The following is a 15,045-nucleotide window of genomic DNA, read 5'->3' on the forward strand; positions in this document are numbered from 1 at the left end:
TTTGGTACACGGGTTTGCTCAGGAAAGATCACTCACGCTAGAACAAAAGGTTTAGGGATGCTGCTCTTAGAAGCAGATACCGCAAAAATCAAGGATGAAACATTCACCAGACATGTTGATTCCCTCTTGGTTCATCAAATAGGACATGAAGAGAAGGCGAGAGGGATACTTTGAGTTACATACCTTATCTTGTCGTCAATCGGGGGAAAGTCCCCTGTGATTTTTTTTTTCCTTTTTATTTTATTTTATTTATTTATTTATTTTTTTTTTTTTTTTGCGGTGGGCAGGTGCGGTGGTGGGGACGCAAGGGAGGAGGAGTACGGTTTTGGAAGGGGATTAAAACGAAGATAATTTCCATGCATGCATCCATCCATCCATCCATCCACCCGCAAATCGCTTCTTTCTTTTCACTGGTCCAGCGGCTCCTTGTCACGCTTTGATGTGAAAATAGAGCTCATTAGGAATAACAGTCCGTAGAAAGCTGCTTGTTGCCGAGGAGGGTGGTGCATTACTTAAAACCCACGCCAGCCTCTCGATCGTGAGCGGCCTAACGCGGGGGCTGGGGCCGGGGGCCCGGGGGGGCCCGGGGCCGCCCCTGGCACCGCGGTAGGAACCCGCCCAGCGCCGGGGCGAGTGCGCCTGCTTGCGTGGAGGTGAAGGGCTATTTTAAGTCCAAGCACGTCAAAAGATTTAACCTGAACCTACGAGGCGCTGTATTCAGGCAACTTCACGGGTTTTAATTTATCCCCGTCCCCTTGGTGCTGTCAGCGGGCATCGTGGCGCCTCTCCGGCGCCTCCCTGTCCCCCGCGCCTTGCACCCCGCGTCCCCACGCAGGCAGCCCCTTCCCCAGCCCACCTGGGAGGGATGCAAAATGGCTATCGTGCCGCTCGGCTTTAGATACGCGAGAGACACCGGTGCATCCCGACCGTAACGTGACATGTGAGTCTTTCCGTAAGATGGTGGCAAGACAATGGGAGCGGAGCGCCGGGGGGTGTGGGAGCCCGCGGCCCCGCCGGGAGCGCCGGGCACAAGGTGTTGAACGTGTCGGGGTTATTTTAAGCCTCAGCCCGTGTCCGCCGCGCCGCTTCGCTCGGCACGCGTGGGGCTGCGCGCCCCCACACCGAGAGAGAGGCGGGGGGGCAGGGGCGAGCTGCTGCAGCCCCTTCCCCCCGCCCGGGGCGGAGCCCCCTCCCCTCACCCTCACGGCCAGGCCCCGCCTGGGCTCCCCCCGACCCGTCTCCCCCTGCCTTTCGTCCCTAGAGCAGACCGGAGGCCTGGCAGTGGGCGGGGAGGGGGGGAGGGGGCCGCAATACAGAGCAGTGGACTCAGACCACATCACGGAGGAGGAGGGGGACGCCCCCCCAGCCTTGCCGTCGGGCGAGTCGGGGGGCCGGGGCGATTGGCGAGGGCCCCCAGCCCTTGAGGCATCCGGATCATCCTGTGGAGGGGGCGCGCCTCTCCCACCCTCTCCGTTCCCTTGGTCCTTCCAGTGGCTCTTTCCCACATTTCTGAGGGCGTCTTTTCGTGCTATTGTTGAAAACCAGGAGCGGTTCCCCGTCGAGCAGTTGAGAGCCACCTTTCCTACCATATTCTGGCTGTGCTTCTATAAATATCTAAGGCTTCCCAGGGTTTAACCGCGCCTGGATCCTCCTTGCTAGAGCGCTCCCTCCCTCCCGCTCCTTCCGCAAGTGGGAGTAGAAAGTTTACCTGTGCGGAGAGGAGGGCGTGTTGGGAGCCTTTCTCCCGTTTTCGGGAGGAATTTCTCAGGCCTCGCAGCTCCCAGCTGCTGCCGGGATCCACCTGGGACCCCAGCACCGCCCGGGGTGGGGGGATTGCAGACCCATCCTTTGGGCCTTATTTCCTCATGAGACCCCTAAAAGCACAGCCCCGGGGGGTATAGCAGCAGGGTTCTGGTGGGGTGCACCCCCACCTCTCATGGAGCAGATCAAGGGGAGATGAGGGGAAATGCTGAGCAAATGCGGCTCAGCCTCTGCCCCTGCCCCAGGTTTTGCAGGCGGATCGGAGGGAGGGGGAAGCTGCCTTGGATCTCCTGAAAGGGCGTCTGGAAAGTGGTGCCCAGCGCTGCCTGCCCAGTGTCCGCCACAGGAGCCAGCCGTGCCTGCAGGGCTCCAGGCCCAAGCGGGTGCCACATTCCTGCCATGGCCTTTCTCAGATGTGACCTGGGGCCAGGCTTGGGCAGAGGTAGAACAGGGTGAATGGGCAGCTTTGATGCTCACTGTGGAGACAGGGAGCATGGACCCACATCCTCATCCCACCTTTACCTCCCTGTATCTTTTGCTGCTGCCTTTACCTGGGACTCTTCCTCAATTTCCCTGCCAGCTCCAGCATGGGCAAAAAGAGGTGCCCTCTAATACTGTCCCTCACCATAAAGCACAGCCACCTCAGGCCTTGTAAGCAATATGGGGGGGGGGCGGGGCGCAGCTAATCCCTCCTGACCTGTGCCCTGGGCAGGCAGGAAGGGCTGGGTATGCAGTACACCCAGCTCATGGGGCCTCAGTGCTGCCCCACTGCCCAAGACCTTGGGAAGCAGAGCAGGCACATGGCACCCAGGGGTGTGGGTGACCTGGTGTGCCCCAACTGCAGCTCTGGAGAGAGCAGCAGTGTGTGCGTAGGTGCAGGGTGCTCTGCAAGAGGGGAGATGTGGGTATGGGCAATTTTCAGTGCTCACCCACGCCACCTTGAAGCAGCAGCTCATGTCACCTCCGTGTATCCTGGTTTTCTCTGGTCTCCCGCTGCACCAGCTTGTCTCCCAGTCCTGGGTGGGGGTCTCAGAGGGTTGTGACAGGATGGAGCAGGTTGAGGGCACAGTGGGGAAACAGTCTGGGGGTGTGTGAGACACTTGAACTTTCCCTTGGCTCCTCCTTTGGTACACAAGAGGCAGATCTCAGCAGGGAAAAGGAATGAAGCATGGTCAAAGCTGCTACTGCTCTTCCTGGGGACCCTGGCTCTGATCTGGTGACACACACCTGCTGCATCAGCCCAGCTCAGCCTACACGAGTCCTGGTGCCTGTCATGATACCTTTGCCAGTGAGACCACAGCTGCGCAAAGGAAGGTGTCAGGAGCAGCCCCCAACAGGGTTCTCAGTTGGCAGTAGGCAGGGTTCTCAGTTGGTGGCTGAGTTTTACATTGTTACCTGTGTACGTAAGAGCACAAAGAGATCACGAAGAGATGGAAAATACAGAGCAGGGGCTCCATCCCCGTCTAATAATTTAGGCTTTGGTTTCACAGTTTCACAGTTTTATTCTTGTTTTGGATTATCAAGTGTTCCTGTATAAAACCCCAATCAACCTACGAACCAGCACCCTATTCCCAAACCATCAGCTACTTGGGGAAAAGGTGATGACATTAATTTCTGTGTTTGTTCTGCTGTTTGAGCTCAGCTGGGGCTGTTTCTTGTGCTTGGTTTGGAAGGGTGCAGGTGAACCCCAGTTCCGGCCCTGAAACCATTCTGCACTACTGCATGGAGCTGAGCGCGGATTCTCATTCTGGACTCACGTTGCCTGGGCTGGCACCGGGAATCGGTGTCTCTGCAGTACCATGTGGGAGGTCTGGATTTGATTCCCAGTGCTGTTTTCTCATTCCCCCAAGCTGGCAGAGGATGGGAGTGCTGTACAGACAGCACTGCTTGTCTCTGCAATGGGCTTCATTCCCTGCTCCTGTCTTTTGCTCCTTAGGATGCGCAAAAGCTGCCTGTGAGATAGTCAGGCTGAGGGCTGGTCCCTAGAGGTTTAATCTTCTCAGCCTTTAGAGAGGCCACAGCTCTACCGTGTGTGTACTCTACTTCTCAGCATGGCTTGGTGGTCAGTGGGGAGGGTTATCTTGCAGCTGAAGAATATGCAGAGTTTTAAAAAAATTATTGTATTTTCTTTGTATAAGCTGCAATTTATCACAAAGAACTGGATTAGTTAATAGAGATCAACTGGATGATCTATTTGAGATGGCTTCATGTAGTGTGATTGCCTAATCTACAGCGAGATGCTGGTAGTGTCGGCTCTGCCCTGCATCAGGGCTCTAGGACTGCCCGACTCTTTTGCGGTTCTGTGATTAGCCTTCTTTTGAGATATATTTATACTTGTTGGAAAAGCAGGGAGTGTTCGGGAGAACCCACTTGTCCGCAAGAATTCTTCAAGCCACGGGTAATCAACTTACTCATTTTGTTGCTTCGCCGCAGTCAGATGGACCAACTACTGCCCTGGATGCCTCCCTGCATAAGATGAAATGGCAGTTTGAAGATCGCAGCACCGAAATATGTAGAAGGGGAAAAAGAGGAAAATAAGATATTTAAAACTAAGCGTGACCCTCCTGCTACCGTTGTCTTTTCCCTTCCTCTGAGCTTTGTGTTTCTGCTTCAGCTAAGTGCATTAAAACAGGAATGAAAAAGACCATTTCTCCAGCCATGAAGGGGGCTCCATCATCCCCCTGACAAATCTGTCTTGCTTGTCTGCTCTTCTGAAGATGGGAGAGGTTCCTGGCAGGTATGGACTGACACTTGCTCTGGCAAAATTAGTGACATGGTGCTAACTGCCTGAGAACCAGAAGACTGACCCAGCTGGGTTAAATGGCAAAGCTACCTTTCATGTTGGGAAAAAAAAAATCCAGATAAGTCCACCCTTTATAGTTCAAGAGCTCATGGCTTCCTTAAGCTGAAAACCATCAGCTTGCAGCTGGAATTGTGTATCAGCGTGTGAACTGGTGTGTGTAAAAGTTGACCAAATGCATGGTGGTGACCTGTGAAAACCTCCATGTACCTGAGGTCAACTGCAGAGAAAAAAAAAAACATTCTATGTACTCAGAAACAAATGTGTGGCACTAGGCAGTGTGCAAACTGTGCTGCAATCAAGTCAATTCAAACCATGGCTAATTTGGACCTCTCGAGGCAAGGCTGCATTTCGTTCAGTGTTTTCTTAGAAGCAGGAGAGAACTCTGGCTCTAGGTAGGAGGAGGGTCTGGGTTCTCTTTAATTTTTACATGTACGCTGAATATACTTAATGCGAGGGGAATAAAAATATTGCTTTTTGTCTGCTTAAGGCCACTAAAAAGGGGAGAGAGAATGGGTATGTGTTCTGAGATTCAATGTCAGCTGATGCTTCCCAATACAGAGGGTATTTGCAGACTGTAAAGTGTGCTGTGTGACCCTCTTCCCTGCCTAACACAAGCAATCAAAGACGATTTTTCAGAGCCATCAGTATAGATGGACTGATTAAGCATCTGGGGAAAAAGAGAAATTACAAATGGGAGTGTGGTTACTGGCTCAAAGTGAAAGAGATACTAAGCTGAGACCTCTGCAGCTTTCACTCCCTACACCTCTAACCTCATCCACAACAAAGGTTCAAAACTGAAAAGAGGCACTGAAAGTGGCTCAGGTAAAATGTTAGGTTGCCAGCTCTGAATACTGAAGATATTTCTGTATTCCCAGAGCACATACAGTGTCATTAATATTGGTGTGCATGGCCGTTCTGAAACATTTATAGGGAAGAAACACTTTTAGGGGAAAACTGGGAATTTGGTCTTCATGGTCTGTTTGAAGGCTTGTCTGTGGATTTCTCATCCACTAAAACAGGTGTGGGTCCACCAGTTTATCTGACCTGAATAATCTATTGGACGTTATTCTGTCCCTCCTGCTCTCCCCTGGCATGCTGGGCATGTAGGAGCTCACATCCAGTTATCTCTCCACGTGACCAACTCATATGTTATTTCTCAAGGTAGCAGTCAGCCTACATTACTTGGTCTGTGTGTAGCTATCTAGTTGGAAAATGGGACCAGTTCTTGCTTACTACACTCCTAGTCTGGGTTTGAAATGAATCACTCCAGCTACCACCATCCTCTACTGGACCTGCTGTCCAGCCTAAGTGTGAGCTCTGTAAGCAATCCTTGTTTGTTTAAAATGGTGAAATGATATGTCTAGCACCTATTTGCAGATGTGGCTACGCCTTGCTTAGATAACTGCTTTGTGTTTGGGGGCTGCACTTCTGAGAGAGGGAAGGACTGGGGAGAGTGTGGGGGAGTGAACAAAGACAATGATCACAGATCGGAGAAAACAAGACCTGTAAAGAAAGGTTGGCAAACTCAGAGCCAGGCAAACTCAGTCTGGAGAAAAGACAACTGTGGGTGGATACCTAACTGTCTGCAAATACATAAAAGACCATTGCAGAAAGAGGACAGGGACCAATTATTCTCATTAGTCACCAAGGACAGATCAGGAAATAAATGAGTTTAAGATGAAGCAGAGAGAATACAGATTAAACATCAAATTAAATGTTTACTGCAATAATGGTTTAGTGACAGCAGAAGATGCTGATAAACGTGGCAGAACGGCTGTGACCAAAGATATTTAAAGCTAGATGTAGGTGCTGAACAATCAGGATTTTGTATCTAATAAAATCTGCCTCCAGTGAACCACAGATCATGATATTTTCATGCCTAACAAAACAACTTTGGAAGGAAGATAATGAGGTCGACCTGTTCTGTGTGCAGGAGGGAGGGACTGACTGTCCCATTGGAGGAAACCCTCCCCACCTGAGTGGGTTGTGTCCTGTGCTCCAAATCTCATATGGTACCTGTAGGAGTCAACATGATGGTGTTGACAGGTGGCACAGTTTGAGCATATTTGGACCTCCCCAAAAATGTCTGGTTTTCAAAACCTCTGGTTTGTTGTGACAGTGTGTCCTGTCCTGGGGGATGGCTAGAGCTTCAGTATGGAAATCTGCGTGTAAGAGATGTACAAACCTTTCCCATGTCGATGATGCTTTAGCATTTGCAGGTGCAGTTCTTGAATTTTGGCATAAGATGGGCTCCTCTAGATTGAGACCACGTCCCTTTCCTTAAGAAGCTTCATCTGTCTGTAGCCATTGCTTTCAATGTTTTACACTATCACAGAATCTGAATAGGCTAGTGTGCCAAAACCTGATACTGCAAAGGGAGGGGACGTATGTCATCACATAGTGAATGATGTGAAAATACACGCTTTGCTCTTTCATGATGTCATTCTTTTGTCTTGCAAGATGAACTACAGTTTAAAGGTGCCTTCTGTTACTCACCTTTGCTGCGTCCAGAAGATAAAATTGGGTTTGAGGAGCTATGAGTGTTGTGGTTTCTAAGAATCACTGGCTTCTCTATCCAGCCTTCAAAATTGCACCTCTCTGTGCTCTGAGCTGGAGAAGCTTCTTGAGCATGATTGGGGTTTGAATGGGTGGGCCTGTTAATGGGTTCAGAGAGGGGTCTACCTATGTTGAGTCAGTAGAGAATCCCCTGCTGGTAGCTGAAAGGGCTGAAAATGCCATTTTGAGATTGTGAGTTTGGCCAGCATTGGGAACGTGCTGTGCGGCCTAAAGCTTATGTCAGTTTTTATCTTCCTGTGCGTCAGCAGAAGCCACGACTGTGGTACAACCTTGCTGCTGGATTACACTGTTTTGTAGCAAAATAGCAAGTGTGTAATCTTGGCCTTTGGTGTTTTTTGTAAGAATCAGGAGTTTTCTATACAGGCGTCGAGGGCAAACTCAAACTCAAATGGAGGAAATGACATGATAAGCTCTCTTTTTTATTATACTTGGATTTAACTACTTTTTTTTTTTTTCACTTCTTCTCCCCATCTCTTAGTTAGGGTTGCCATGCACTGTTGAGGAGCTAATATGCACAACTCTTTCACGTGAATGTAGTTTCTTCCATGTATGGCCTCGGAAGAATTTGGGGGATATTGCCAAAGGAAAGAAATGTAAACCTTATTAAATTCACTATTTTTAAACAGACCAGAAGGTGAGATGCTTACTAGGAGCCAGCTGAGACAGATAAGATTTGGTGTCATGAACCTGCTGATAATTTACTAGCACAAATGCCATGTCCTACATCACAGCTGATTGCCTAATGAACAGAAAATTGTTTTCAGGTGATAGGCATAATAGTCTAATGATAGCCGAAGAGAGCAGTGGCTGTACAGTTGCATCCAGCTGTGGGCCATGAACAGGACACAGGGGGATGTGGGTAGGTGAGAGGTTGCACCCTCCCATAGCAAGGGACTGTGGCTTCTCTCTGTCCCATGGGACCTCTGCTACTCCAGCATCCCCAGCTGGGAATACACAGTGGATATTTGGAATGGGAAAGGCAAAGGCCCCAAATGAATACTGCCTGGAAATGAATTGCAAAAGATCTGCTAGGAGCCTAAAGCTGGCTCTGATTCCAAGGGCAATCCTAAATCTTCACAGCACCTGGGGGCAGGTGCATCAGAAACCTGTGCAGTGAGAAGACGAGCTCTGCTGCTGCGTGGAAAGGTGCAGAGATCCTGCCAGCCGCTCCAGGAGGAGAACGGAGAAAGGGTCGCTGCTGTGAACCTCTTTGTGCCAGGTAAAGCAGGATGTTAATTATTTGCACATGGATTGCTAGGGAATTTCTGTCACAGGACTCTGCTGAGAAATGCATTTGAAGTGCATTGTGCCAGAGGAAGTGCACAAAAATGCGCTAGCTCGCGGCTACTTGCACATAGGCTTACACTCGTGTGGAAAGCATGCGGAAGGGATCTGCGTATCCCTGCACCCCTCTCTTTCCTCCTTTATAATTCTCTGGTATCGCTGGCTGCTGTAGTCAGTGGCCTAAACATCTCAGGGGAGATTCCCTCGTGTCAGACGTGTTTCAGCAAAGGCAAGCTGAAACATCAGAGGCTGACAATCCCCAAGGGAGAGTCTAATGAAAGCGACAGAATGACATAATCTGTGCTCACAGTCTCTTCTCCTCAGCTCTCCACGTTTTTGGTGCAACTTGAAATTACCCTCTAATTTATTACTGAAAAGGTGAATATTATATATAATTAAAATGGCAAAGATAGTGTCCTGAAACACTGGAAGTCAAAGTATAAAAGCAGTTTGGATGTGGTCTGAGGTACAATGTGTTTGAGTGTTCTGGGAGGAAGCTTTTCAGACTCCATCTGGAGGTATCATAGTGGTAAATGCCTCAAAAGCATAAACGGAAATCTCAGAAAAGACATGGCAATCTTTTCATTACGTGATGGGGGGCCTGTACTCTAAATAGGAGACAAAAACTAAGTAGTTTAGAAAAATAGGACAGCTGTGGGATGGCTGCCTTGAAAGACATAGTGACTCTTACAGAAAGCTCTCTTTGAATCCCTGGTTTCGAAGTTTGCAAACTTTCAAACCAGGGATTCAGAGAGAGCTGTAAGGATCATGCTTTATCCACTTCTAATTTACAACATTTCAATGGGGAGTAAAGAGGCTAAAAGGCTCTCTGACCTTCAGGGCTCAGTGAACTTTGCAGAAGCTGAGTGCCTCTGCCTCAACAGGCTCTGAAGCAGAAGCTGGATGCCCACAGCAGGTATCTGACATGAGAAACCCTTTCTGTGCAGTGTTGTTTTTTCACTGGAGGGAGGAATAACTTTCAGAAACCAGGAAACACAGAATAGGAGAAGATTGTTAACAATATACCTTGGCTTAATACTCTTATACTTTTTTTGTTAGGACATAGAGGTGAAATCATGTTCCTTGTTCACAGCCTGTTGGAGACATCCCTGACTTCAGCTTTTGACATTAGAGATGGCGATTAAGGTTTTTGACTTTTGTAATGGAGTGAATGTAGCAGGAAATGAGTTTACCCTCCTCCCCCCCAAAAAAAAAACCAATAGATTTTGCTAGTTCTTTCTGCACTGAAATTAATTAGAGCATTTGATAATGTTTTCATGAAAAAGCCCAGAATTGCTAGCAGGCTGGTAAGCATAAAAGTAACTGTGTTTTGGGTGACACATTACTATTCTGCATACTTTGGAGTGTTGGAATGGAGACTTGTCCCCAGAGCTGTCCTAGCTAACGTGAGAGCCCAGGCTACTGGGTCCTCTGCAGTAATGCTTTCTCAGTTGGAGCTTTTCCAGTTGGAGCTGTTCTACTTTATATAAATGCCTATTCATTGTGCTGGAGAGGGAGTGCTCTAGTGACTGGGCTGTGGAGGTAGTTTGTTTCTTTGGCCCAATATAAAGTAATTACTTATATAAAGGGAAATGACTTCAGCATGAAAGAAATGGAGGAGCAGGCTCCGTTGCCCCGAGGCTGTGGAGTCCTCTGAGATATGGGAGACATGGGAGCTAATTCTCCCTCCAAATTAGGCAGCGCAGGTTTGTTCTTGTTCTGCTTTGGATGCATTTGTATTTCCCAGTGACAACAAAATGTTTCATTTAGCATCCAGCTCCAGTGCTGACTCCAGGTGGGAGAAGAAGTGACAGCAGGAGGTGAATTCCCAGGGAACAGAGACCTGATCCTCAAACAAATGCTCTTAAACAAAGGATGAGAGATGAGAACTACAGAGACTCTGTGACACGAAACCAGAGTTATTGCCTCAATGAAAATTTTTATCATTTCCTATAATGTGCAGGTAGCTTTTTAAAGCTGTCTCCAGATCTTTAAAATCACTTGGGATTTTCATTCCTGCAGTTTGTATCCCTCGGTGTATACCCCCTCATCGTTCGTTATACATTTGCCTTTATAAGCTTGGTGAGATGTTTGAATTTTATATGGAAAGGGGAGTGTTTCCAGAAGCTAACGCTAGTTGTGGCTGGATGAGACAGTAGTTGTATTAAAATATCCCTCTTTTGCTACCCAGCTTGGAAAATAGACATGATCGAAGAGGAATCCAAAGTCTCCAAATCCCTGGTCCTCTGTCTTGTATTTTTCCACTGTAAGAAAACTGGCTACCTGATAGTTTGTGTCTTTTTGAGCATGAAGGCCTGGAGATCCCTCAGTCTGGATCTGATGTAAATGGTTCTCAAATGTGATTTGAATTTACAAGAAACGGTGATGTCCATATAGCTCAGTCCAGCTACGATCTCCGGGCTTCTCAGACCTTAATTTCAAGCCAGCAAGTGGCAAGTTGGCACATGAGGTCCCTTGACATGACCAGGTAGCATAGGGCTAGTCCTGGGCACTCCACTAGAGAACTGTCCCTCAGGATGCTGCAGGAAGGTGAAGGAGAGATGGTCAGGACCTGCTTCTTCTATAACCACTGTGTCCCAGGAGGGAGTTGGTGTAAGAATGTCATTTAATTATACATCTTTCTACATCTTCGCCTGCATGCATTTAGAAGCATTGCCCATTTCCACCAGGGAAGATGTTTCATAAGAAAATATTGCTTGCGTGAGGAAGCATAAAAATTGAACAAAACAGAAAATTAGGGGCAAGTTTCGACCCTGCAGTCTGTGTCTTTTTAAGTGCATAGGGCAATACAGAAATCTCTGTATCTTCTCTGATGTGACAGTCTTCTGTGATGCTGTAGTTCGATAGCCATGGCAGGGCAAATTGTGATGTGTACCTACAAAAGGGCTCAGCTGCAGCCCAGAGGCCAGATCCGCTGTCCTTTTGAAGCTGGATAGAATCTTGGCTTTGGCTGTGGTGAGGGCTGAATTGACTTCGGATGTCTTCTCCATGGTATGAGACACACGGGCTCGCAATATTTCTTTAAATCAGCTTCATTTCAAAGTATTATTGTTTATAAACTTGTTCACTTTTGTCATCTGAGGAACATCTCAATGAACTATTGCAGCACGGTCTAGGTTGCTATTTTGATGCCTGCAATGAGTGCTGCACAAACCCTTGATGTTAGCTGCATACAATGGGTGTTATTTTGTCTTTGTATTTGATGATTTTCTTGTTTTTCAAGCATTAAATGATGCAATTGTAAGGATACCAACAGATTCATTAACATTTCTTTTGCTGTATAAGTTTTCAGGTGTCTTCTTGATCGCCTAATGTATTGCTTTTCCTGCAGTATAAAACAGCAATAAGTATAGAATCTGGTTGACATTCAGTTTTGGGATTAGATTGTGTTGAGTTTCCTCCCCCAAAGCCTCATGGACTGTGCCTGGAGGAGAAAAATCAATGACTCTCTGGTATGAACTGCTTAAAATGGCTGTATTTGGCATAGCTGAAATTTCCTTTTGAACAGAGTTTGAGACTTTTAAAGCAATTTAACGGTATTTTATCATAATCTGAATGACTTTGAAAGAGTAATATAGAACAATGGTTTAAAAGTTGGAGAATGAAACTTGATGGAAAATCATAGAACTTGTTTTTACTGTCAGAGATCCAGAGGGAGAGAAAAATAAAAGACCTAAATTCCCTTTTAAAGCCCTCATTTCCTTTATTATAGGATGTCTAAATATTTAGTGAACTTAAAGGAGAAGGCAGAAAGATAATGTTTGGTCCAATGCTTCTCCTGTGTGTGACAAATCTACATGTACTTCAGGTGAAGCCTGAGGTTTAGAGAAGTTTTTATGCAAAGATGTAACTTGAACCTTGGCTTTACTGAAATGCCACATTTATCACACCAGCTAAAGCAATACAGAACTTTGATGAAAGCATCCAGAGATAGTCTGTTCAGCGAAAGATCAGCGTAGCAAATAAAGAGAAAGCAAATTTTGCTTAGAAGAAGCAGGTTAAGCTGTGCCACTTAATCTAACTGAAAATGAAACATTATACATTCAAACCAGTAAATAGAAGAACATGCTGGGGAAGAGCCGTGTGACCTGGAGCACCACTTGCAGTGCACTGAATGGGTGGTGTTCCTTGGTGCAAAACTGGTGGACTTGGAGAAGACATAATTGAGAATTGTCTCATTGCTTGTCAGGGCAAGATGGTAAGAGCCACACTAAGATTTTTCTTGGCCATAGCTGCTCCGAGTTGGCTGAGGCCAAGCTGACCTTTTCCATCTTGGCTGAGCTGGTCTAGTATATGCTGATCAGCATTTGGCAGAAAATGCCCATCCTTAGTCTGTGCAGGAGATATGATCAGGTGGTTTGGCTGGAGTTCCTCTCCCCTAGATGTATGCATAGGTCTGGACTTTATTTTCAGGCTAAAAGCATCCAAAGATCTTGTGGACCAGCCTCCTGCAAGGAGGACCCATGGGCATCGAGTAAGTACGAAGTGTAGAAGTGGTAGAGGTGTTTATGTGCATCTGCCCCATGTGTCACATTTTCTGAACATCTAAAGGATGGATACTCTGCAGTTTTGTGCTTTTATTCACTCTATTTTTTTTTCCCCCTCTGCTCAAACTGATCCTGTTACTTGTAGCGAGGATCTTTGTGGCAGTACTAAACACTGTCATAAATCCAGGCGATTCACATATATTGTGGCTTTTCAAGTGACTTGGGTTGTGCTAAGCCTCTTCTCTCAGTTCTTTCTGTGGGCACATGAGACTGGAAAGTTAAGCAGAAGACCTTATCTTGCTGCCGATGAGGAGGAGGTGGGCTGACATGGGTCACGAGAATAGGTGGTGGCAGGTGGGCAGATTTATACACCTCGTTGGACTTTCACTGGCAGTAAATTGCATTCCAGTCCTGGGAAAGCCTGGACCATGAGGGACTGAGGGCTGACTCATAAATTTATCTGTGTTAGCAGTACCTATGCAGAGGAGAGGGTGGGAGGGAGCAGCCAGTGCTTTGTTTTCCTGTTTTCTGAGCAGAGGGAAACCTGCTACAGCCTGCTGGGTGTGGGTAGACATTGCCTCCCTCCGCCTGTGGCCCAGAGCAGAGCACAGCCAGAGGCACAGTGTCGCAGACCCCTGATCCACTTCATTTAGACACTGCTGAGTGCAGCTGCCTTGTGGCTTGTGGAAGCAGGAGCAGGCTGAGTAGCATCTCCCCCACAGAGCTGAACAACCATGGAGGCGATGCATCAATGCTGCCTGGGGATGGCTCTCCACCCACCCCTGACCCTGCTGTACCTTCCCTTCCCTTGGTCCCCCAGCCTCTTCTCCCCTTCTACAGGCTGGACAAGCTCAACTGGAATTCATGCCATCATCCTGAGCTCAGGGTAGCCCTGCAGGCGATGGATGTGGCTGGGGGGTAAAGCCACCCTGTCTCACTGCCTTTGAACCAGTTTGGGAGCTATTGGAGGTGACTGTATGTGAGGGAGTTGAGTAGAGGGGCAAAGGAAGAGTTTTGGAGATTTCAGAGGGACAAGGTTTGGAGGAGGGAGAAGGTTTTTCTTTCAGCGTCCTAAAAAACCTTCTTTGCACCAAGGTCTCACATCTGTGACTAACCAGTGCTTGGGCAGCATCTGGTGTGCTTTGCACTGATGTGGTGTCTCACAGAAAGGCTCTGAAGAAACCTTCCCCCCACCGCCCCCAGCCTTCCCCTCTTTGGGATGAAGGAGGAGGGGAGCCTCCGACACCACTGTTGAGAGGAAGCTGATGTGCAGGCTGTTAGGAAGGTGCCATGCTCACTTTGAGGGTGCATGAGGAGAAAAGCAGTGCACAGAAATGGACCCCAGCAGTGGTACATTTGGGTGATGCTTAATCTGAACCTGCTCGCTGCTCCCAGTTGTTCTCACAGGGCTGTGCACGGGTCTCCAGGGGCCACTGTGTTTCCTGAGAGCAGCAAGGCCTGACACAAAGCCACAGCACAGCGGTACAACATTCATACACCACCAAAGCTGAACTGCAGCATTTGAAAACTCTTTGGCAGTTTTCTGTGAGGGACTGATGCTGAGGACAGGTGTGTGAAAAATCCATATTGTCTTGTGAATTTAGAGATATGCCTTGACTTTACACTGATGACAAACCCCATGCCTTTTGCTTTGTGAGAGTATTTCCTTTGGAAATCATAGAGATTTGAGATATATAGCTGGCTAAGCAGTCATACCTCAGAATAGGATTTGAGGATTAGCAAAGTGGATAATAAATTGAATAGCAGGAGTTAAAATCAGACTGCACTCGTAAAGAAAGCAGAGATGAGAGGTACACCCCTGGAAAGCAGTAATGCCAAAAATGACACTGGGGTTACACTGGTTAGCTAATGAGATATGGGCTCACAATACAATGCGGCAGCAAACAGGCTGATGTGATTTCTGGATTGCATAAACAGAACTATTGCATCTCAGAGCAAGGAAATGTTTTCTACCTATTTCTAGTCACGTTTTCTTCACGTGCCTGGTCTGAGTGTACCTAGGCTATTGAGTTCATTTTTACAGAACTCGGTGCCCCAAAGATGGCAGCAAATTAGAGCGAATTCAGTGGAGCAACAAAAATGATTAAGATG

Source organism: Streptopelia decaocto (assembly GCF_964273445.1).
Source record: "Streptopelia decaocto genome assembly, chromosome: 1".
Lineage (NCBI taxonomy): Eukaryota > Metazoa > Chordata > Aves > Columbiformes > Columbidae > Streptopelia > Streptopelia decaocto.